The sequence below is a fragment of the Chiroxiphia lanceolata genome, chromosome 27, assembly GCF_009829145.1.
Source record: "Chiroxiphia lanceolata isolate bChiLan1 chromosome 27, bChiLan1.pri, whole genome shotgun sequence".
NCBI lineage: Eukaryota > Metazoa > Chordata > Aves > Passeriformes > Pipridae > Chiroxiphia > Chiroxiphia lanceolata.
The window spans coordinates 5,805,471-5,830,425 of NC_045663.1; the positions used below are offsets into that span (position 1 = coordinate 5,805,471).

The 24,955-nt window shown below is 47.6% G+C and overlaps 1 protein-coding gene across 6 annotated transcripts in view; it reads left to right on the forward strand.

Moving 5' to 3' along the window:
* Window positions 1-567: 567 nt before the first annotated feature.
* Window positions 568-24,955, forward strand: part of RFX2 (regulatory factor X2) — a 64,002-nt gene continuing 39,614 nt past the window's right edge. For 3 of the 6 annotated variants that reach the window (XM_032711724.1, XM_032711725.1, XM_032711717.1), the window contains exon 1: window positions 568-652. The gene's annotated coding sequence lies outside the window, so the exon portion shown is untranslated. Of the gene's footprint in view, window positions 653-12,252; window positions 12,386-19,171; window positions 19,205-24,955 lie in introns of those variants that run through there. The other 3 variants (XM_032711719.1, XM_032711721.1, XM_032711720.1) reach the window with 3 other exon arrangements.

Sequence of the window (24,955 nt, forward strand, 5' to 3'; positions counted from 1 at the left end):
GAGGCTATTGCACCGATTCATCAGTATTCTCCCAATTCGCCCCAAAACCACGACACCCCCCGGTCGCTGTTGTTGTCGGTGACGTCACAGCCCATCGCCATGACAACGCTTTGATGTCATGGGGACCGCGCGGCCGGCGGGAAGGGGGGAGGGAGAAACCAGGCGGCAACTGCGGAAACCACTTTTTAATATTTAACAGCTGGGGGGAGGAAATGAACTTTTTTATTCTTTTTTTGTTTTGGGGGCGATTTATTGAGGAGAATTATCCAAGTTCGCTTTGGCCCCGCCCCGCTCCCCTCACGCGTCACGCGCCGGGACCCCGCCCCGCGCGTGAGGCGCCAAACCGCGCGCGCCAACTCCCGGCTACGCCCCTTCCCTTTCTCTATTGGCCCGCCAGCGCCTCGTCCCGCCTTCCCGAGTGACTGACAGACGCTGCGCCAATAGCCGGAGGGGTATGGCCCTGCCACACCCTCCGAGGGGCGGGGCCAGGCGGTGACGCGCGGGGGGCTGGGGTAGCAACAGTTGCCTCGAGACCCGGCGCCCGGCGCCATAGTGACCGTAGCCCTGGAGACTGTTACTTGCCAACGGCGGCAACGCGCGGCCCCGGCGGCCGGAGCCCAGCGCTGCCCGCGGCACCCGGCGCCGACTTCAGGTGAGCGGGGGCCGCTCCTGTGATGGCGTGGGTGGGTCGGTGTCGGGGGTCGGTGCGGCGCGGGGGGCCCCCCCCACCCCCTCGTCCCGGCGCGGGATGCGCGTCCCCGCGGCTTTCTCCCCTTCCCCGGGAAGTTGGGAAGCGGTGGAGGCGGCAACGCTGAGCACCCCACCCCCCCCCGCTCCCTCCGCGGGTGTCCCCCCGGTGCCCCTGGGGCACCGCCCGCGGCGCGGCCCCGCCCGGGGACGGGGACGGGAACGGGAACCGCCCGCCCGGGGATGAGGAGGGGGGGAAAAGAAGCGGCCCCCGCGCTTCCCGTAACTCTCCGATCCTGGCAGCGCGGTCAGTTGGGAGTCCGACCCGGCTCCGGCGGAGCTGCGAGTCCAGGAGTGTCCAGTGAGGGTCGTGAGGGGGGCACAGGGCAGCTTCGGGGCTGTGCTGGGAGCTGGATCCCTCCGTGATGTCACTGTCCCTCCTCCGTGCTGTCTCTGCCCCCTGTCTCTGTTTCTGTCCTCCCTATCCCCCCCTCTGTCCCTATCCCCATCCGTATTGTCCCCATCTTCCTCTTGCTTTCCTTGTCCCCTCCTCTGTCCCTGCCCCCTTTCTGTGTTGTCCCCTCACCCCCTCTGTCCCCGTCCCCCTTTCTGTGTTGTCCCCTCACCCCCTCTGTCCCCGTCCCCCGCTCTGTGCTGTCCCCGTCCCCCGCTCTGTCCCCGTCACCCCCTCTGTCGCCTGTCCCCCCTCGCTGTTCCTGTCCCTCTCTCTATCCCTGTCCCCCCTCTCCGTGCTGTCCCCATCCCCCTCTCCATCCCTGTCCCCCCTCTCCGTGCTGTCCCCGTCTCCTCCTTTATCCCTGTCCCCCTCTCTATCCCTGTCCCCTTTCCTTGCTGTCCCCGTCTCCCCCCATCCCTGTCCCCCCCTTCTGTGCTGTCCCCGTCCCCCTCTCTGTCCCAGTCCCCCCTCCCCGGCCGCTCCTCCTCTTCCCGAGGGTGGTTTCAGCTCCAGCTCATCCCCGGTGTTCGCCGGAGCCCGGGGGATCCCGGCGGATCCCGGCGCTCGCCTTCCTGTTGGTTTTAGGAACGAGAGAAAGTCGCGGCGAGACCTATTTTTAAGCGTCTACTGCCGTCTATTCTTGACTCGGTTTCTCCTATTTGTTTTGAATAAAGTATGTTGTGAATCAAGATCCATCTCCTGGTAGAGTGGGATTTTGTGGACGCGCTTATTTCCAGCTTGAGTTCCCGCTGTCTGATTAAATCTTTCCATTCTTTCTACTTAGATGCCGCTCCAAAGCCTCTATTTGGGTTTTGCTATTGAAAGAAATGAGTCTTACTAATTAAAAAGTAGAATTAATAATAATTTTATTACATATTATTAAATTTACCTTTTTGCACTTGGAAGATCTTTAAACCTTTAAAGGGTTTAAGTGGTAGGTTAAACTGAGAGCTCAGCTCTGGAGTCATTCAGTCGAGGCTTTTTTCATCTTCTCGACTTTTCAACACTATCTCGTTACCAATCGTTTGAGAATAGACTAACAGCTGACTTAGAAAAAGAAAGAAATCAGGCTCAAAATACCGACCTTAAGCTCCTGGGCTTCCTTCTCTGCCTCTGCTTGTTTCAGTTTTCAGTCTGAGTTTGCTTTAGTCAGTTCAGGATTAATTCAGTCTCAGGTTTTATTTTAAAGGGAAAGGTTTAGTAGAAGGGGAGGCATTTGGGGAGGCTCTTTCATGGTTACCTTGCTCAGGATGGGTTGAATCAACCTCTGTATCTGCTGAGGGAGTTTGGGATGAACAAAGTTTGACCTCTGGATGGCTGGAGTCAGGTGAGGAAAAACCCCAAGGTAGGACCTTGTAGGCCCAAGCTGTGGGTGTTGGTTACCTGATAGTTTAATTTTGAAAATCTTAGTTGATGTTTTTAAAAAACAACACATCCAGCTGGTTTTTTACCCCTCAATGTTGCTGTTCCAAGGGATAGGAAATTTGAAATTTTGTGAGATGTGTTGCATTTGCCTTAGGGTTATACAGCTGTGGGCATTTGTTGTTTTAAGCCTTTGGAGCTCATGTTCTCAAAGCTGCTCCTGTAGCCCTGAGGTTTGGAAATACTCATCTTTTTCCTTGGAATCTGGGTTCTCAGGTAACAATAGGATCTTGGCCTGGGGAGTGAAAGCCCAGACACAAGTGAGGAGTTGACAGCTGGAATTTCTTTGTCCCTGCTTGCTTCCTGCAAACTGGGAGCGATCCCAGTGCATTGTGGATGGTGATAAGAGCATCTGCTGCCAGGGAAGAATGTCAGAGTCAGGTCCTTCAGACTTCACTGAGACTCCCACGGACAGTCCCTGCTTTGCATTTCCCTGCTGTGCCATTTGCATCTCATAGTGTCCCTGTCCTGAGGCCCTGTGTGCCAGCTCTGTTCCCTATAGAAGAGCCAGCGGTGTGCTACAGCACCCAGGGAGAGGCTGAGACCTGCAGGCAACACACAAGAGGCCAGTGCAGCAAATTCACTCTCAGCATCAGATCTGCCCTCTCAAAAGAGGCATTTGTAGGTTTGGCATATGAATTTGTAGATTTGACCTATAAATGGAGACACCCCTCCCTCCATCAAAGGACTTGGCACCATTGAGTCCCCACGGCAGGGCTGGGAGGGAGGGATGGGGTTGCCCATCTCAAGACTTCAGGCTGCACATAATCTAGAGAGAGCTGCTGTTAAATCATGTGCTATAGGTGTGGAGGTACATCAGAAACACACTTTGTGTGTCCTTTTGTGTGTGTAAACACAATCAGCCACATCCCTGGAAGTGTCCAAGGCCAGGTTGGACGGGGCTTGGAGCAACCTGGTCCGGTGGAAGGTGTCCCTGTCCATGGCAGGGCATGGGACTGGATGGGCTTTAAGGTCACTTCCAACCTAAACCATTTTGGGATTCTGTAACTTTTGAAAACACGAGGAACCAGCACCTCCAATGCCATCAACTGCTGTCGTGTGTCCCCCTATTGGGGGAAATCCTCCAGTATTTATTGACTAAAAGTCACCTTTCTGCCACGGAACAACTTCAGGGCTGCCATAAAAGCAGGGTGGCTCACAAGTGCAGCCTTTCCCAGCCCCACGACAGCAGAATAGACGGCGCCAGCCATTGTCTTTAAATAGTCTCCTGCTTGTAACACCTCAGAGCATCAACAGCTGCTCTGTCTAATCACAACATGCTTTCCCTGTTAATACAGGCCTGTAAACAGAGCTGCTTTAGCATATTCCAGCAGATTTCCCTCACTCAAGTTTTAGCACTCCGGAGCTAAAAGCGTCCTGCGGAGTCACCACGGGGCTGATTCAACAGGCAGGTCTTGCCACTCGCCTGCTCAGCCAAAGTTTCTGCTGCCGAGTTATATTTAAACCAAGTTTTTGTTTTTCCCTTCTTCCCCTCCCTTGGAACAAATGCCAGCACAGCTCAGGGCTGGAGCCCAGCCAGCTGGAGCCCAACGTACCAGGGCTTGCCATGGTAGAGGGAGCGCTGGGACTCTCCTGCATGATCTGGGATTGTGCTCCTGATATTTGGCACAAAGGGAAGGTTTCTTGCTTTAATCTGAGCTTTGAGGCTTGGTGTTTGGTGTTGTTTGCACTGGGAGTCCTTTATTCCTTTGTTTAAACACTCACAAATCCACCTTATTGTCCAAGAACGTGCTGGTTTTCTCCTGTCCCAGTTTTCGTGTTTCGGGCTATTTCTGTCCAAGCAGCTTATGGACTAATTATCCATAAATACAGAAATAAATGGCAAAATATTCCTTCAGCACAAACCACGGACCCCTTAGCACAATGAGCAAAGAGGGATCCTTTCTTTATGGCTCTACCTGCAGATAATCTCTTAACACACAAAGCACAGAGGAAATGATTTCAAGGCACATTAATACACAATTTATTTCTAGTTAGGGAGGAAAGGAGAAAAAAAACAAACCCACCTTCAACTTTGGGTGATGTTTTATGAAAGATGACGATTTCGGTATTTCAGAAGGCCTAGAAAACTTTGTGTCTTTAATTGAGCTGACTTGTTAAAACAATACATAGTTATGTATAGACATGTGATTTCATGTCAGTGAATGCCAAAATCTTCCTCTTCCAATGATATTCCTGCTCGCTTATGTCACTACCGGGGTTGGGCAGTGTCTGTCCAGCAATAAAGTTATGAGGTGTGTTTTAAATTGCAACGGAAACAGAGGTTTCCCAAGCAGAACTTTATAAACTGGTTTGGTTTGGTGATCTGGTCACAGAATCATAGAATCCCAGAATATCCTGAGTTGGAAGGGACCCACAGGGATCATCCAGCCCAACCCCTGACCCTACCCAGGACACCCCAACAATCCCACCCTGTCCCTAGGAGTGTTGCCATTTCCTCAGGTACTCCTGGTGTTACACAGGAGTGAAGAGCAGCAGCAATGCCAAATGAAGGCATTTGAAAAGTCATTTAAAGGCAATTGATAAGCTTGTTTTTTTTCCTAAGTTAGATTTCTATTAAGAATTCCTTTTCCTGAGATTATAAATGCCAAAGAAGTCTCAGCATCATGAATTTGTTCTAGTGAGGAAGCTTTGCAAGAGATTAGTGACTGAACATTTCAATTGCTGTCAAACAGATCACAGAATGCTGCACCAAAGATGACTTTTATATAAAGAAAATTAAAAAAAAAATCAAATTCTTTGTTTTCTTGTCTCAAATCTGAAGGAAATCCTTGCTGTCTCCAGCAGGAAGCTGACAGAAATAATAATTACATTGACTGCAGAGTCCTCCCTGGTGCACCATTTAGTTCACTGATGCGTATTCTGACCATCCAGGTTCTTTTTTTTTTCTGTTTGAAGTAGTTTTTCTCTGGCTTCAAGTGAGTAATGTCTGGGTATGTGTGCGAGGACAAACACCAGCAGGTACCTGTGTGTAGGCTCTGACAAAGAGCAGCGCTTTGAGACACGTCCCTGTCTCCTGTGACAGGGTGGCTTCATGCTCTGACATCTTCAGGGCCTCTCTTTCTTACAAAATCTCATCCTTACAAAGAAAATGTGGAATATGATCTGAAATAAAGCAAAACAGAGACAAAAGGCTTCTGTGGATGCCACTGTGTAGCAGCCTTTCTCCATGGGGACCAGCACCTGCTCTTTGATGGTTGTCCTTCCTGATTCTCTGCTCAGCTGGCCCCATAGGAAAGGACTTGGGGTGTACCGGAGATGTGGCAGCAACCTCCAGGTTTTGGGGCAGCAGATCTGTGTCCAGTCCTGCTGCCTCTTCTCCTGGTGACCGAGTGGCTCTGGGTGTCACACACATATGGAGATGTTTGACAGGCTGAGAAAGCTGGGGCTGTTCAGCCTGGAGAACACAAGGTTGTGTGCCGACCTCACTGCACCTTCCAGTGTCTGAAGGGGCTACAAGAAGCCAGAGGGACTGTTCATCAGGAACTGGAGTGACAGGACAAGGGGAAATGACTTCAGACTGAAAGAGGGGGAATTTAGGTTGGATGTTGGGAAGGAGTTCTTCCCTGTGAGGGTAGGGAGGCCCTGGCACAGGTTGCCCAAAGAAGCTGTGGCTCCCTCATCCCTGGAAGTGTCCAAGGCCAGGTTGGACGGGGCTTGGAGCAACCTGGGCTAGTGGAAGGTGTCCTGCCCATGGCAGCGGGTGGGACTGCCGCGGATGGGCTTTCAGGTCCTTCCAACCCAAACCATTCTGTGATTCTGTGTTTTCCTATGAAATTAGATTTTCCCCATCCTTTCTAGAAAAGGGGTTCCTGGCTGGATTTACTTCTCTCCCAAGCAGCTTTGGAGTCCACATTTTCCCTTTCCAATGAGGAGCTGAGTCCATGCTCCAGCAGCCACGTGCTGCAAACCCATGTGCATCCCATTTGCAGGCAGGTTGTGGATGAGTGAACCCTTAAACTCCACAGAGCACAACTGATCCTGGGTATGAAGAGAGATGATTCTGTCTCCAAAGCTGAGTTTCCAACTCATTTGGAAGCAGGAGGATGGAATCAATGCTGAATCTGTGCAGGGAAGCACCAGTAATTCAGGAATTTCTCTGGGGTTACATGGTTGGTGGTTCTTTGAGGTTAACACAAGGCAAAGGGGTTCTGCTGAATGGAGCCTGTAATTAAGGATGCTTCTTTTGGAGATGTCACTAGTTAAGACTGACAAGAGACATCAGGGGAAGAGAAGAGAAGGGGAAAGGCAGGGGTGGAATGATTACGGGCAAACAACCTCAGCAGAATTAGCAATTTCCTCAACACCACCTGGTTAGTCATTGTCAGACTGTTCTTTGGTATCAGCTTAAGATCCCATTGGCACCATGACAACCCTAGAACTGTTCTGGAGAATATCTGGCTTAACACGAGCTGTTCAAACACTCACCCTGTTCAGGGTATTATATCAGTTATTCCATTCTCCTCACCCCTGGGATGCTGGGAGTCCTGTGGGTTTGAGAAGAAGGAGCTTCACGCTGACAGGTAAAACCCCTGCAGTGACCTTACCTTTGTGCAGCTGAGCAGGGGCAGAGTAGGACACTTTATAAGGAGGTTTTTTTAGAGAAACCAGGGCACCAAGCATTTAATTTTTATTATTATCAAGTATAGACACCCAGCAGCACAAAACAGTGATGGCCTCACTGCAACACTGGCGGAAGTTACTCTGTTCACTTGATTTGGAAAGGTTATTTATGGTGCATACATGTCTTCTAGAATGGCGCAGTCTGACCTGGGCATCTGGCATCTGGCGATGGCTTTTGCACAGAGGATTTCCCATGTTTTGCTGCTCACAGGAGGAGATGCTGATGTAGTGGAGCATCAGCTCATGTGAAAAGGCTTCACGTGAAAGGCGATGGTTTTAAACTGAAAGAGAGCAGGTTTAGATAGGATACTGGGGAGAAATCCTTGGCTGTGAGGGTAGGGAGGCCCTGGCACAGGTTGCCCAGAAAAGCTGTGGCTACCCCATCCCTGCAAGTGTCCAAGGCCAGGCTGGATGGGGCAACCTGGGCTAGTGGAAAGTGTCCCTGCCCATGGCATGGGGTGGAATGAGATGATCTTTAAGGTCCTTGCAACTCAAACCGTTGTGATTCCATGATTCTGTAATCCTTTTTCTGTTCCCTGCTTGGCTTTCTCCAAGACCTGATGATTGTGTGTTGGCTCAGTGCTGATGGTTCCTAGGATGTGTTCAGAGGGTTTTACTGGCTGGTAATGGACAGTTTCACAATTAGGAGATTTGTTAATTGGCCTTTACTCGGTGTATGAATGAGGCTGTGGGCTCGTTAACAAGGCACAGGAACAGGAACTCTGAATGGAAAGGGCATTCCTGTCTCCATCACCTTGTGACTGTGGTGGGACGGGGTTTCACCAGTATCTGGGATAGACTCCTTGGGGGCTGTAGCTCCTCCCGAGGGGAGGCGGAGGGGCAGGGACTGAGCTCTGCTCTGGGACCAGGGACAGGACCCAGGGAAGGGCTGGAGCTGAGCCAGGGGGGTTGGGATGGATCTCAGGGAAAGGTTCTTCCCCCACAGGGTGCTGGGGCACTGCCCAGGCTCCCCAGGGCAGTGGGCACAGCCCCAAGGCTGCCAGAGCTCCAGGAGCATTTGGACAACGCTCTGAGGGACAGGGTGGGATTGTTGGGGTGTCTGTGCAGGGCCAGGGGTTGGACTGGATGATCTCTGTGGGTCCCTTCCCACTCAAGATATTCCAGGATTCCATGAGCCCAGGCTACAACTGGAGCAGGGGAGCAGGAAGAGGCACCTGGAGGTGGGGGATGAGGTGGAGATGAGGGATGTTCGTGGAGAGCATCCATCATGATCGATGGATTCTGCACGGAGCTGGATATTCCAGTCAGTTCAGCCAGATCTGGGGCCTTTCTGACAAAGTCTCTCATTTTCTGTCACCCAGACTGTGCTCTTGTTCGGGCAGTAAAGAGTTTGTGCAGAGATAAGGGGGAGCAGAAATCTGAGAGGAAGTGAGCAACGAGGCTGGTGAAGGGACTTGAGCACAAGTCCTATGAGGAGAGGCTAAGGGAGCTGGGGTTGTTTAGTCTGGAGAAGAGAAGGCTTAGAGGCGACCTCATCACTCTCTTCAACTACCTGAAGGGAGGTTATAGCCAGGTGGGTGTTGGTCTCTTCTCCCAGGCAACCAACAACAGGACAAGGGGACATGGGCTCAAGCTCTGCCAGGGGAGGTTTAGGTTAGATGGTAGGAAGAAATTCTTTACAAAGAGGGTTATCAGGCATTGGAACAGCCTTCCCAGAGAGGTGGTGGATTCACCATCCCTGGAGGTTTTTAAAAAGAGATTGGATGTGGCCCTTAGTGTCATAATATAGTAATTGGAGTTGGATCAGGGGTTGGACTTGATGATCTTGGAGGTCTTTTCCAACCCAGTCTATTCTATGATTCTATGATTCTATGAGTTCAGAGATAAGACCAAGCTCCCTGTGTGCAGTGGGTACACAGTGTCATACACAATGTCAGCACTGTCACCTCCCTGCTCTGTGCAAGGAGATCTTCCTCCTTCTGCTCCCCTGAGCTATCTGGGATGGCACAGTCAAAAAACCCCCTTGAAATTCACCTCTGAGCTGTGAAATGTTGGGGGAGATGTGAATAAGTGCACATGGACTGGTTCTGTCTAATTTATGTCAGCCTTTGCATTTAAACAATTTCATGTGCTGTTCAAACCTCCTCCACCATCCCCCCAAAGGAGATGAAATGCAGATCTTTTCAAATATTCATGACCTCAAATGACCAGTCATTGGAGGAAATTTTCTTTAATAGGTACAAATAATAAGAGAAATGATGGCTCCTGCTCACCGAGCTGGTCTTCAGAGCTTCCTTCTTCCTAGCAAATATTTATGCTTCTTAATGTGACAGATGTGAACCATTATTAGAAGACTTGCACCTGTCAGGAAAAAGAAATATCCTCCACAGAATTCCCTAGGAGAACCTGGGGCTTGTCTGCTGGCTCCCCATGCTCCACAGAATTGTTTAAGGTCAGGTTGGACGGGGCTTGGAGCAACCTGGGCTAGTGTCCTTGCCCATGGCAGGGGGTGGAACAAAATGGGCTTTAAGTTCCCTTCCAATCCAAACCATTCCATGATTTTATGATTCTATGACTATTCCCTGGCAGGCAGGAAACACTCAGATGGGTAGAACTCTGCTGCTTGTGTTAATAAATGGACTTATTTGAACTTCAGAGTATTGTCTTGTGTGCTGCCACCATTAGAGGTAATTGTGTAAGGTGAGGAGTTGTAAACCAGCTAATTCATGCTTCAGATTATCCTGGAGCAGCAAAAGTACTTTTTTATTCTAATCACTGCTACTTTCCACAGTTTCATTCTCCCCATTGTAGAATCACAGAATATTCTGAGTTGGAAGGGACCCACAAGGATAATCGAGTCCAACTCTCAAGTGGACTCAGAGATCCTGCTCAGAACTTAAAAATTCTTTAAAAAAACAAAACAAACAAATAAAAAAAAAACCAAACCAATTTTGTTTTAGATAAAAAGTGCAGTAAATTTTTTGTAACCATTAATAAATTGTGTGTTACCAGAGCTTTACCTGACTCCTGAAATTTGGAGTCAGTTCATTATTTAATCTTACCGAGGTAGAAGCACTGAGTAGAAATGGCTTGTTTTAGACTCATTATCTAATATCAGTTTAAAAAAGTGAATTTTTGAGCTGTGGCAGTGCCAGGAAGCCCAAAATTATCCTGATAATCCCTTGTCCTGGGTGCTCTGGGGTCTGGTCTCTGCCCTAAGGTACTCACAGTGGTTTCGTGGGAGAGGCAGAGCAGAGATTGTCTGGGACCAAAGGTGGGGATTGATTATTCTGTGCCTTTTATCAGTCACAGAAACCTCCCCTGCAGGTCCCATCCAAGACATTCCAGGGCAATGCCTCATCGTCTGCGTCATCCTGGACTGTTGGGATGGGCTGTCGCCACAGCCCAGCGTTACCAGGGAAGAGCCTCACATGCCTCCAAGGGAGGAATCTTTGGGCTCTTCAAGTTACAGAGCCCTGTTAAATTGGAGGTCAACTTCATGGATATGGAGCTGGAGCCAGGCTGGGAGAGCGGGGGGGGGGTTCACCTGGAGAAGAGAAGGCTCCAGGGAGACCTGAGAGCCCCTTCCAGGGCCTAAAAGGGCTCCAGGAGAGCTGGAGAGGGACTTGGGACAAGGGATGGAGGGACAGGACAAGGGGAAACAGATTCCCACTGCCAGAGGGCAGGGATAGATGGGATATTGGGAAGGAATTCTTGGCTGTGAGGGTGTGGACTCCCCCACCCCCGGGAAAAGTTTGCCCAGAGATACCGTGGCTGCCCCTGGATCCCTGGAAGTGTACAAGGCCAGGTTGGAGCAACCTGGGATAGTGGAAGGTGTTCTTGCCCACGGCAGGAGATGAGACTGGGTGGGCTTTAAGGTCCTTTCCAATCCAAATCCTTCTGATTCTGTGATTCCAGCAGAGCCAGGCAGTGGATTGCAGGATGAGTCTGTCCTAAATACAAACTGTGGACCAATTTGTCCTTTTCCACACCTTTTTCATGGATGCAACTTGTCATAAAAACGTGATCCACCTTCTTGTGATGCTCAGGAGTTCTGAAGTCCCCGACTGGTGTCCCCCAGGGAAATGTGCCTTCTCTGTAGCTCCACAGGTACCACACAGGCTTTGTAAAATCATCACTTCCTTGATGGGGACTGAAAAGAGACGTTTTCGTATCAAAACATCTGAGGGTGCATCTGAGACGAGAAAACCTCTGCGTTTGCAGCCCCTGGGGCTACAGCTATATCTGTGTATGTGGAATATTTTTATTTTCTATATATTTATGCACACACATATATATATAAATATATCTGTATACATACATATATATACACAATAGCAGAGAGTGTAGTTCCAAGAGTATATTTTGATTAAATGTAGTTCCAGGGGTGTTTATTCCCCATTTCTGATGCACCTCCTTGCCTCTGGACTCATCCTCATTGGGGTTTCTGTGCCACCCCTGTGTGAGCACCCCACACTTGGGGCTGTGCTCTGAGGCATAAATTAACCTCTGATTTAGCAATTCCCGTCTTTTTCTAATCCAGAGTCCACATCCATTGGCACTTCAGAGACCGTTTGGGAAACCCTGCTTTATTTGCTCTGTGCTTTCATTTCCATTTTCCATTAGGAAATAATTCAATACCTGCCTTTTTTTCCAGGAGCCAGAAAGTTGAGCTGGGCAAACTTGTAAGGATTAATGTTTGTGAAGTGCTTTGAAAACATCAGGTGATTGTTTACTCACTGATCAAAACAACACACATTTTTGGGAGATGGTGTCATTATTGCCCTCTGGAATACTTTGTTCAAGGGCACTTGGAGAATTTCTGAATGGTTTGTGCTGGGAGGGACTTCTGGCTTCTTTCTCCTCTAGGAAAAGGAAGATTTTCCTCCCCCAGTTTGCTCTCCCTTCTGCACAGGGCTGGTGGAGATGCAGAGGCAAAGCTCAGAGCTGTGTCTTGGTCCTGAAAAAATTCAGAGAGAGAAAACAACCAAAAAACCCCTGGAGAAATGGTTTAGTTAGAGGAATTTGGGGGAAAGAGTGGTTGGGGGATTTCTTGCTGAAGTGACTGGTGTCATTCTTCAGGCTGTTTTACAATCCAAAGGAACACACAGAGTGCTCTAAAAAAGGGAATTTTGGAACAAAAAAATGAACTCTTAAGTGAGCAAAACTGTGTTGTTCGATGTTGCTCTTTTTGCAGGACCCGGTGAAACACAGGTTAGTTCCCTCTTTGCACATTTAAATAGTCTATTTATATAGTGGATTAAATTTCTCCAGCTGTATTCTAACCTTCTGTCCTTAAAACTCAAGCTCTTTTCTTCAATACCACCAAATAACTAAATTAATACATCATACATTGCAATTCTTATTCACTTTCCCCTAAGAATTACTTAATACTTGGGTGATGAGTCTCTTCTTAGTCAATCATTAAGGAATTTTTGTGCTAACTTTCCTTTTGGCAGCTACTTGGTTGAATTTATGTCATGATATTGGGCAATGAACTGTTCCACAGTGAACATTTTGAATACATCTCCTGATTTCTGAGTGTTTTCTTCATATATGAGGGTTGAATTATGGGATTAGCCAGAACACTATGCAGTATTCTGCTGGGGAAAAGTAAATTGTCTGTGCATGAATTTCTGCTTTACACTTCTGCTTTATAACCGTCACCGGAGTGAATTGGTGAGAACTAACAGCCCTGTGGCCACTCTGCAGTAATTTTTATACCTTTTCCTCTCTCGGGTGTATCAAAGTTTTACTAATTTTCCTGCATCAGAAAGCTAATATAAGAGTTGAGCTCCTGCCTGTTCTCTGGAAGGATGATTTTCCCCCAAATCATCAGGAGCATGTGCTGGTTGGTTAGAGGAGGTGGGCAGGAATATGGTCCAAGAATGTAATAATTTAAATAAGGATTTAAATTTTAAAGTCCTGCCCCCTTCTCCACCCCCCAGAAATCTCAGTTGACTGTGTCATTCTTGGGAGGATTTAGTGCTGCAAACCTGGTGGGGAGGAAAAGTCAGCTCTAGGGATGCATTCCCTGAGTTTATGACAATAGGGGCTGTTTTCCCACTGCAGAAGCACAAACAACTTTGTCCCTTGGACACACGTGTGCAGGTGCTCATGGAACTGCAGAGCAAGGCTGCAAACATTAGTTTTCAAAATATCTCCCCTCCCTCCCTTCCCCTCCCTTCCTCTCCCCTCTCCTCTCCGACCCTCTCCGGCCCTCTCCTCTCCGACCCTCTCCGGCCCTCTCCTCTCCGGCCCTCTCCTCTCCGACCCTCTCCGGCCCTCTCCTCTCCGACCCTCTCCTCTCCGACCCTCTCCTCTCTGACCCTCTCCTCTCCGACCCTCTCCTCTCCTCTCCGACCCTCTCCTCTTCCTCTCCTCTGTTCCCCAGGCCCCCTTTCCCCTCCGGTCCCCTCCCCTCCATTTCCCTTTCCTTCCTCCTTCTCCTTTCTTCTTCCCTTTCCTCCTTTCCCTTTTCCCCTCCCCCTTCTCCTTCTCCCTCTCTTCCCTTTTCCCTTCTCCCTTCCTTTCCCTCTCCCGTCACAGTGGTTACAACCACTTTCCTAGAGACAACAGTATCTCTTGGGAGCTCCCTATAAACTGCTCCCGGTGCCCCTTTGAGTCCATTCCTTCAGTTCTGTCGTTCAGAGCTCCCTCTGTACCTGCGTTGGAGGGAGAGTTACTTGACTCTTCTGGTTCATAATGACCTTGAGAGACAAACCTCCTGTGCTGGGAGTGCTGAACCATGAGCATTATTGCCACTGTTGCCTCTGGAGTGATGCAGCACCTGAGTGCAGCTGCAGGGAAGGTGATGGTGTTCCCTTTTTCTCCCTCCATCTGCAGAAAGTTAAACTTCTTCACTAAAAAAATTAGTGTCCTATTGATTTTTAAAATCTGCTCTTAGTGTCTTGATTGCTGGACTCCTCTGCCCTCTATCCCTGAGCTAAACCCATTCACTTTTCATGGACCACTGCTAAATAAGAACAGAAAATGTCCCTTTTCTTGTGGAAACTGGAAATTCAGAATTAACAAAACCTACTCTTTTTTTTTTCCTTTGAAACAGGCAGATGGGATCGTTTATCATTTGCTAAAGTTTATTTTGACTGAATTCTGATGTCAAGTAGCATCCCAGGCAAATATTTAAGAATAAAATACCATATTGCTGACTTACAACTCTGTTGCTGTTGGTTTAAACTAACTATGGTGATAAAATCACTCTCATTGGCACAGGTTCTGTGAGCAGAGCAGTAATTGTTTGTGTATAGTATTTAAAACCTGTCGTGTTTCTGCTGTTACATTAATGGAAAACATATTTTGACATCTTCCCCTCAGCTCCCTGCCTGAACTAACTGGATCTGGAATTCCATTTGGCTGCACCAGAGAGACTCTTCTCTCTATTCCCCACCCAAATCCCTTCTCAGTGAATAAAGGAGCTGCTGCAAAGGTTAAGTTTTTTAAGAGAACAAATCATTCTGCTTTTCAAATTGGCAGTGCACTGGTCTTTCCTGGCTACCTGCTGCTCTGAGGCTCTCCAGAGCCATTGGAAGCTTTTTCTAAAATGCTTTAGGTTGTTGAAGCATGTTCGCTCATAAATACCCACAGCTCATGGCCCAGGGAATGAGTCAGGAAGTAGGGAAGGGTCGAGTGTGGATGTTGTAGAAACCCGGTCCCAATTCCTCAATAACAGGATAAAGTGGAGTTTCATGCTCTAGGACCTGTCCTTCTTCCTCTTCATAAATGTCTTTTTTTCCTTTTTTGTCTGTTTGGGAAGAATGCTCCAAATGAAGGACTTACCCTATGGATTGTTAGTGTCTTTTAAAACACAGGTTTATGCAGTTCAGTCAGAAAGGAAAATTGAAGGAGAGCAGTAATGGGTCAATGACTAAACAATTCATCATTTTAAAAGGAAAAAAGGGGTGAATCCCCAGTAACAGTGAAAAATCTAAATGCTGGGTGATTCCTCTGATCCTTTTGAAGCCGCACAGCTCAGGAGAATCAGTTTGAGGTGAGTGGATCAAGCCACCCCTGCAATCTGTTTTATGGAAAAAATCCATGGAAAGCTTCCCAGCCCACACAGAGCAGGATCTTGGCTCTCAGTGCCTCAGACTGATCTCCCTGTGCTTCACACAACGATGCATCTGCATTGTTCTTTGCAGAAGAATAAGGGGAAAAGTTGCTGCTGATGGTTCGGTGTTTCTAGCACTGTGCTTTTTGCAAAATCCGCAGTCGATGCTTCAGGGAAGTCTGGAGGATGCTTAAAACCAGGAATATTCAGCTGGTGCTCCTGGAGACACAGGTATCCAGGAGCTAAATCTTGTACATCATCTTCCTGCCTCCTTTGGTGTCCATAAAGGAAAGATCTGCTCCTGGTTTTTGCAGCTTTGATATAAAAGTCTTTGGTGTGACTGTGAGGGAGGCAACAAGTTTAGTTAATCCTTGCGCTGGTAATTAGGCTCTTTGTGGGAATTTGCAAACATCTGGGTGGCCGAGGGAGTTCCATTGTCCTCCAGGAACCCGGCAGGAGAGCCCTGATTCCTCCCCCATTGCTGCCATCTCATTCCTGTGGTCTGAGAATTAAGATCTGTGAATTAAGATCTTAGTGAAAGGGATGAACAGCGGGCAGGTTGTTGTGGTGACATGAACACAAGGGCACTGTGTGTGTACATTTGGGGTGATGGAGTGGCACAGGAGAGACCCCTCTGCCTCATCTGAGGGGTCTTTCCCCATTTAAACTCTCCCTGAGCTAACAAGTCTGACAAGTGGCTGCTATTTGAATTATCCATGAAAACAAGTCTAAGCTGAGCCCTGAGGTCACTCACTGTGTCAGCACAGTCAGAAGCTCAGGTCAGAAGGTGATGATTGCTCCTCACTCTGCCTTTTCTGCTTCTTTATAGCTGTATCATTTCAGGTGGGACATCAGGAGGAATTTCCTCATGGAAAGGGTGCTCAGGCATTGGAAGGGGCTGCCCAGGGAGATGGTGGAGTCCTCATCCCTGGAGGTGTCCAAGGAACGACTGGACGTGGCACTCAGTGCTCTGGGCTGGGAGACAAGATGGTGTTTGGTCACGCGTTGGACTTGATGATCCTGGAGGTGTTTTCCAACCTAAATGACCCTGTGATATAAAACATACTCTGCTACTCTTTTTCACTGCAAGAGTGTTCCTGGAAAACCTTTCTCTCTGCTAATATCACTGCACTTCTCCGCTGGTATTTGCATTGCTAATTATTTGGCCTTAGGTGGAGAGTTCTCTGTTCTCAGCAGCTGATGGCTTTCCTTTCTAGAGGAGATGGATTTGTTTTTTCCATCTCTGAATAATTTAGGGACTGTTCATAGCTTAAAAATATTACTTTGCAGAGTAACTAGGTCCTTATGTTAGGCTGCAAATGAATATTCCACTGTATTTCCACCTGCAAAATACAAAACTGCTGCGTGAAGTTTGTTGTTACAAAGCTTTGGGGACTCCAGACCAGTTTGCATTTAATCAGTTTGTTTTGTGGAGGAAGGTTTATATCAAATCTGGCGGCCCTTTTAATAGGTGGGTTTCAGAAATGAAATTATGGCTGATTTGTCATCCTCAGCAGTAGCCCACTGATGTTGGTTATGAGTGGAGCCCCAACCCAGGAAATGGCTCATAATTTGAAAAAGAAATGTTTTCTGGCTGACCTGTATTAAAGAAAAACATTTAACCTGAAATCTTGAATTGAGGTGATGATGTAAATCAATAGGATGCCCTTGGTTGAGGCAAATACTCATTTCTTTGTTTGGGAGATGACAAAGTGAGGTGTGATACAGGTGAGACCCTCCTGTCCCTGGTCCCTCACAGATGGAGTGTGTGTAAAGATACCACACAAAGCATCGTTTCCTTCAAGTGCTGCTGTGTCTGGGCTGAACAGCTTAAGCTGAAGGAAGGGAAGTTTAGATGGGATATTAGGAAAAAATTCTTTATTGTGAGAGTGGTGAGGCCCTGGCACAGCTTTCCCAGAGAAGCTGTGGCTGCCCCATCCCTGGAAGTGTCCAAGGCCAGGTTGGATGGGGCTTGGAGCAACCTGGGCTGGTGGAAGGTGTCCCTGCCCATGGCAGGGACTGGATGGGGTGGGACTGGATGAGCTTTGAGGTTCTGGGATTCTGTGAACATTGTTCTTGCTTGGCGGCTTTTCTGGAGCTTCCTTCTTCTGTACCTGGGCTCCTTCCCAGGCTCCAGAGGTGCCTGTGGGGATACTCCTCTCTGCTCCAGCTCCTGCTCTTCCCGCTGTTGCTCAGTTTTCAGTGGAGGCATTCTTAGCATTCCTTCCATTCTGCATCGTAGCTACAAAACATCTAATCACACTTCTCCACAACAACAAGCCAGTAAATTAACATTATAATGGATCGTAAGGGTTTGTAATTACTCAGAAATGTCACCGGGCTGGAGGAGCGCTGGGCTCAGCCTGTCAGCAGCTCCCTCCCAGGGCAGGGGGTCCCTTCCTGTCCTGCCTTTGGATCTTCCTGCAGGTGGAAAATTCGTTGTCCTGAGGCCTTGCTGATCATCACCTTCCTCCTCTGTTGTAAAGGGTAGTTCTGGACAAGTTTGGGACCAGGCTCTGGAGAACTCAATGTGTCACTGGACTTCTTTGCTGAGCTGAAGTATCCTGGTCATTTCTAAACACCATCAACCTCTGTTTGCTTTTGTCCTGTCCCAATTTTGAATTTTATTTCTTCAGGCAAACTGGCTCCTGGAATGGCTGGAAGAGCTGCCTTTGGCAGGGATGGGGATGGTGCTCACAGAACTGGCTCTCATTTGCCCTTGGTCAGTGCATCAGCATTCTTCTTCTAGCTGTTTCTGCAAAATCAGGGCTTATTCCCACAGGAGAATTACCACCTCCTAAGGGGCACAAGGGCTGGATGCAGCAGGAGCAGCACCAAACTTAAACCAGGATTTTAGGCTCCTAAAAGCACTGAGATAATTCCCTCTAGAGCTTGGCTCGGAGCAGCTGCATCTCCTGGAGTACCAAAAATGAGTTTTCATCCCCTAATGAGGGCCCTTGGGGTAGATGGCTAATGCTGGGTGCTGGAAACCCTGAGCATCCCGTCCTGGAGCTAAACTGGGAATAATCTACCCCTTCCTTCCTTCCACAGCTTTGACTGTTCCCAGCTTACTTTAGCCAGCATTCCCTTTTGGGAAAAGAATGATCTGCTATGAATTGAGGTTGCTGCCTTTTTGTAGGAAGGGGGAAGGAATGAAATAATAGTTAATACTTAATGCATATGAGCAGGATGCTGCTGGGGTTGCCTAGCAGCCACTTAGACAAGCAAGAGAATAAAAAGGTCTGAGTGAATGTGGTTGGAGCTGGTTCCTTGGTCTGCGGGTGGAATCTGACCCATGCAGTTCTTTTTTTTCTGGGGGGGGGGGAGGAGGTGGTGGAATTTACCACTAATGGATATTTTAGCTCTGTGGATCATCTTTATCCACTCCCCCACCCCCATCTGTTTTTCCTTTTCGGTTTTTCAAAGTGTAACTTGGAAAGCTTCAGCCAAAGGGAGGTGTTAAAGTTTTGTGTGGTTTCTGGAGATGGAATAGGCAAAAAAAAAAAAACCTCTCAAAGAAAGTTTTTCCTTCTATGTAGGACTCTATCTCTGGCAGTCTGGAGATCATTAGCATTTCATGGCCTCTTCAATATATGCTTAGCACAGGAAGTAAATGCTGTATAGACCTGAAATAGCTCCTGCAGTCACACTTAACACTCCTTACATTGCTCTGGTTCTTGCAAGAAGTTCATTTTATCTTCTGGAAAGCAAAAGTAGAAAGAAACTTTTGGGGAAAAAAAAGATAAAAAGGGGTTTGGGCTGCTATATGATTGCAAATAAACTCCCTCCCTCAAAGGACTAGAAATTCCCCAAAGTATAAGGTTGGGTTAAAACCCACTAGGAGATAAAAATAAGGAAGGCTGACAGTTTAAATGGTGATTTTCTGATACTGGGTTCTACTTTTTACTTTTTTTTCAGTGGAAGTTGGAAAGCTTGAAACCCTTTTACTTGTGGGAGTTACTTGTGTAAGTAACTTGTGGGAGTTATAGGACTCCAGCAACTGGAATTTTGAAACCCCCACTACCATCTGCACTTGAGAGGTGTGAGCTCTCAATTTTAACGTGTTTTCCTCATTCCAGTGAGGGGTGTTAGCATAATAAAGCAGGAAGAAGGGCACTTAGCAGAAGAGAATGAAGAGAGAAGAATCTTGGACTTCATTTGCCTGTGCTAAGAAGGAATAGTGTAGTGGGTCTTTGAGGGCAGCTGGTCTCTTTTACACTCAGAAAGGAGTTGATAGGTCTTGAGTCGGTGCCAGCAAAGATATCCCTGTGGGAATCTTGGTGGAAGGAGCAAGGGAGTCTAGACAGGGAGTTTTGGCTTGTTTTACAGGCTGGTGTTTGAGTGAGACCAGAGGTATCAAGAGGTCGGTCACGTTCATCTCTGCTGCTTCTGCTGTCATGGCCAGAATTCTCCTCTAAAGTCCTTTACTTAGCTAAATATTGCTATGTTAGAGCATCTTTTAACCGTATTTCACACAGTTTGGAGGCTTCAATGCTGAATTTTGCCTCAAGGCCATGGGCAGGATGGCCAAGGGTTGAATGAGGTTGGTTTGAGTTGGCTTTTCCATGCACTGAATGTAAATGTTACAGGGTCACCTCAGCTGAAGGGGGGGGGTTGTTATCCCTTTGCTGGGGAGATTCTTCAAGTTCTGACTTTTTAATTTCAGTTGTCTTTTTAAGTTGCCAAGCTGTGCCAGCGGGTCTTGCATAAGTGGCTGCTCTGAACATCTCAGGAAAAAGATCATTTACCTACTTCAGAATATTCCTGGGCTTGCTGTTCTCGTGCAGGAAAGTCCCCCTTGGAGGGAGATAAATGCAGTCAAATCCTAAAAAGCCAAGGAGTACTTTGGGGGCTGGGTCAGAAATAGTTTTAAAAAAATACTTAAAAAAAAACCCAAAATTTTGAAATAGCTTATTTTAAAAGTATTGAAGGCTATGACTTTTATTTTTCATCCAATGGATGAGTTATTTCTGCTTTTTATGAGATTTACCTCAGGGAAGTGAAGCCTCACTCCAATTTTGTGCAGTGCCCTGGAGGACTGTGCATTCTATCAAAGGAATGATGATCCTGGAGGTCTTTTCCAGCCTTAGTGATTCTGCGATCAGGAGAAAAACACCTGGAGAAACCCCAAAGGAAGCACTGAAAGCAGCTACAGCTGAAAATCAGCCACTTAAGTGAGAAGCTTTAGCATTAATCACTGCCGAGGTGATGTGATGCCACTGCCTAAGCTTAGATTTAAAAGTTGGAGGGACAAATTCTGCCCCAAATCTGCTCCTATTGAATCTGGGAACCTGTGACAGCAGGATGTGGCCTCAGTGATGATCAGCAAGCACCAGCAGAGCTTTTATGTTTCAGATCTTCCCACTGTACCCAGGACAATGCTGTTTCCACCATCCAACAAAAGCCTCTCTCTATTCTTTAAGCTCTGCCTTAAAATCCTCTGGGTGTTTGTATATTTTTGCTTATGATTAATTGCCACAAATTTTAATGTAGAGAATTTAAATTAACTTCCCATGTCTGTGGAACCAGAAGAAAACATCTTTTTGATTAATTCCTTTTCTCCGTCAAATCAGAGGACACTCCAAAACCACACACACAGTCTCCCAAAAGCTCATTTCCCATCCAAGCTGACTTTCCCTGGACTCAGAGACACCACCAAGAAGAGCAAACCTGTTTTAAGTGAGCTAAATCCTGCTTTAAAGGGATCTAAATTCTGCTGGAAAACTTGTAGGGATCTACAAATAGATGGGGAAAAAAGAAGGAAGTTGAGAGAAATTGCTCAGTGACTTCTGTGTGTTTAGGGGTGCCTCTGGTGTTTAGGGCCACAGGGCTCTGCATGGTGAGGAGTTACTACTGACTCCCAAATAATATTAATACTATTTTAAAAAACAAAAATAACTTAAAAATAATTTAAAAGTAAAATAAAAACCATAATAATTTAAACCAAAAATAAATAAATGTTATATATTGTGCTAAATAAAACCAGAATAATTTAAAGAATAAATAAATGTTAAATATTATGTTAAATAAAAACATAAGTTAAAACAAAAATAAATGCTATATATTATGTTAAATAAAAACCATAATAATTTTAAAAGTTATATATTACATTAAATAAGAAACATAACAATTTCTTTAAAATGTTATATATTATGTTAAACAAAACCATAATAATTTAAAGCAAAAATAAATACTATACATTATGTTAAATTAAAAAACATAATGATTGAAAACAAAATAAAGAAATGTTAAATATTATGTTAAATAAAAACATAATTTTTCAAAAAAAAGTAATACTATTTAAAAAAAAAAAAAAAATTTCTTTCCTGGGCATCTGCTTTGAAGAACCCCCTCCAGCCTGTTAATCCGTTTATTCTGAAATAACAATTAAATAAAATAAAATAAGCCCAAAACAAAGCGGCGGCGCCCGCGGCCCCCCCTCGCGGTTCCCATGGCAAAGGCGTTATTTGTCCTTCCTCCCGGGCTCTCCAAATACCCGCTGACATATTTAGTGAGCGCTGGCGGTGGAGCGGGATGGGGATGTTTGGTTTGGGAAACGCTCCCGTGTCGCCCGGCAACGCTCCCGGCCCCGGGAGGGGACCACGGGAGGGGACTGCGTCACCCCTAGCAACGCCTGTTGCTCCCCAAACACCCTGGGCCCCACCTCCTTCCCAAACACCCTGGGCCCCACATCCTCCGCACCGGCCTTTTCCTCGCCTGCACAGAGTTTGGGACGGACTCACGTTTGTTCCTGTACTATTCGGGGTCCTCCTGCTACAGGAACCGCCTCAGCGTAGTCTCAGAATTAGGATCAAAGACACTGCCCCTCCTCATTTATGTTTGAGTTCAGCTCTTAGCCCTGCACAGGACACCCCAACAGTCCCACCCTGTGCCTGAGAGGAGCATCCAAATGCTTCTTCACAGGATCACAGAATATCCTGAGCTGGAAGGCACCTCTAAGGATCATCAGTCCAGCTCCTGGCCCTTCACAGGACACCCCGACAATCCCACCCTGTCCCTCAGAGTATTGTCCTGGAGCTCTGGCAGCCTTGGGGCCATGCCCACTGCCCTGGGGAGCCTGGGAGAGCCCAGTGCCCTGGGGAGCCTGAGCACCCTCTGGGGGAAGAATGTTTTCCTGAGATCCAACCTGACCCTGCCCTGACACAGCTCCAGCCATTCCCTAAGGTCTCAGGGAGCTTTCACAATCTGTGCTGGGCTCCCATGTCACAAGATCACAGAATATGCTGAATGAGATGGGATCCCCAAGGAGCATTCAGTCCAACTCCTGGCCCTGCACAGGATGTCCTAGCAATCCCACCCTGTCCCTCAGAACATTGTCCTGGAGCTCTGGCAGCCTTGGTGCTGTGCCCACTGCCCTGAGGAGCCTGTTCAGTGCCCAACTCTGGGGAAAAAACCTTTTCCTGATATCCAACCTAAACCTCTCCTGACACAACTCCAGGCCATTTCCTAGGGTCCTCTCCCTGGTCCCCCCAGAACAGAGCTCAGGGCCTGCCCCTCCTCTGCTCCTGCCCAGGAAGCTGGAACTGCAATGAGGTCTTCCCTCAGTCTCCTCTTGTCCAACTGAACACACCAAGTGCCCTCAGTGTCCTGACATGGCTTCTCCTCCAGGCCCTTCACCATCTTCATTGCCCTTCTTCGGATTCTCTTCCAGCTCAGCATATTCTGTGATCCTGTAAATCCGCCCACTCAGCTCCTCAGACAAGATCCTGATCCATCAACACAGTGCTGGAGAAGGAGCTTTTAAACTGAATGAGCCTTCTCTGCTGTGGGGATGGGGAAATAAAGTGGTTTCTGAGTGTCATCAGAATGTTTCTGGTTGTCATCAGAACCCCCCTCCAGCCAAAGACAGTAAGTTCAGTGGGGTGAGCTACCTGTCGGAAAGCCACTTACTCGTTCTCCAGACCGAAACCACTGCCCACAAGAATTTATTGCCTGGATAAAAGATATAACTTGGGTAATTCTAGTTCTGTAACAGTGAATTCTCTTTTTTTGAGAGATTGTGAGTTACTGGAGCAGTGCACAGCTGTTGCAAGCCTTTATCTTCTCCCATTCATCTAGAATACAGTTTGTCCTCACCAAAACATCCACCAGGGCCGTTCTCCAAGTGCAGAATATTCAAATACATATTCCCAAACTGCATTTCTAGGGCATCTTCAGCAGCCTTCCCCTTGCTTTGCCTTTCCAGGGAGAATTGTGTGTCTCTAGAATAGTTCTAGATAGTCTCTAGATAGACCTTCTATTTGGGGTTTGTTTAGTCCTGGTGTCTGCAGTGCCAGTCACCAACAGCTGTATGAACCTTAAATTTCCACAGGGAAAAAACCTAGCTCCTTTCCCCTCTTCACTGGTGGGAGTTCACTGGTCAGGAAGCAATTACTTGTTAAAACCTGCACTGGCAACTGTGATGGAACAGTTGAAGAACTGCTGTGAGTTTAGTTTTGGAATCCCCCATGTCACGCTGTGACTGATGAGTGATTGAAGATCCCAGAATCCCAGAATGGTTTCGGTGGGAAGGGACCTTAAAGCTCATCTCGTTCCACCCCCTGCAGGGACACCTTCCCCGATAGCTGCTCCAAGCCCCATCCAGCCTGACCTTGGACACTTCCAGGGATGGGGCAGCCACGGCTTCTCTGGGAAACCTGTGCCAGGGCCTCCCCACCCTCACAGCAAGCATGCCTTCCCAATATTCCATCTAGCCCTGCCCTCTGGCAGTGGGAAGCCATTCCCCCTTGTCCTGTCCCTCCAGGCCCTTGTCCGAAGTCCCTCTCCAGGTCTCTTGTTGTCTCTTCTCTGAACAACCACAGTTTATGTTTGTGGCTTGTTCTGCTCAACTCTGTGAAGCACCACAGTGCTTGTGAATGGTGCTGGATAAATAAACAGCAACATACTGGGCTGTGCTGGCAGAGGTTCCTTCTCTGTTTGCTGGAAACAGCTGCTGCTGCCATCCCACATCCCCATGGAATACTGGAGCAAATCTCCTTCACACTGAAATCATCCAAAGGCTGGTTGGGCTTAAGACCATTGGAGGGATTGTCTTGTCTAAACAAGTGAAAAGTGAGGGCTGATGAACTACAGGTCTAAGTTAAGCTGAGCTGACCTCTTGGAATTGATTTGAAATAAGTGACATATTCCATAGTTCTCTGCCACTGGACAAGCTGTAAAAACCAGGACCAAAGTTTACAGTTCCTTATTCCAAAATGAGCCCAATTCAGTGGGAGGAGGATTAGCTGTACCCAGGTACCTGAAGTAGTCCTGGAACATGGAGGGCTGCAGACTGCAGGGAAGGAATGTGATCTGGTTTGGTTGTCAAAGGAAACTTTAGGATTTATCCTAGAAAGGAACCTGTGAAATGCTTTTGTGCCAGATTTTTTGACAGACACACTGTATTCCTACAAGGGCCTGGAGTGACAGGACAAGGGGTAATGGATTCCCACTGCCAGATGGCAGGATTAGATGGGATATTGGGAAGGAATTCTTGGCTGTGAGGATGGGGACACCCTGGAAAAGTTTGTCCAGAGAAACTGTGGCTGTCCCTGGATTCCTGGAAGCGTCCAAGGCCAGGTTGGATGGGGCTTGGAACAACCTGGGCTAGCAGAAGGTGTCCCTGCCCATGGCAGGAAGTGGGACTGAATAGGCTTTGAGGTCCCTTCCAACCCAAACCATTCTATGAATTTCCCCTATTCAGTCACAACTTTGGG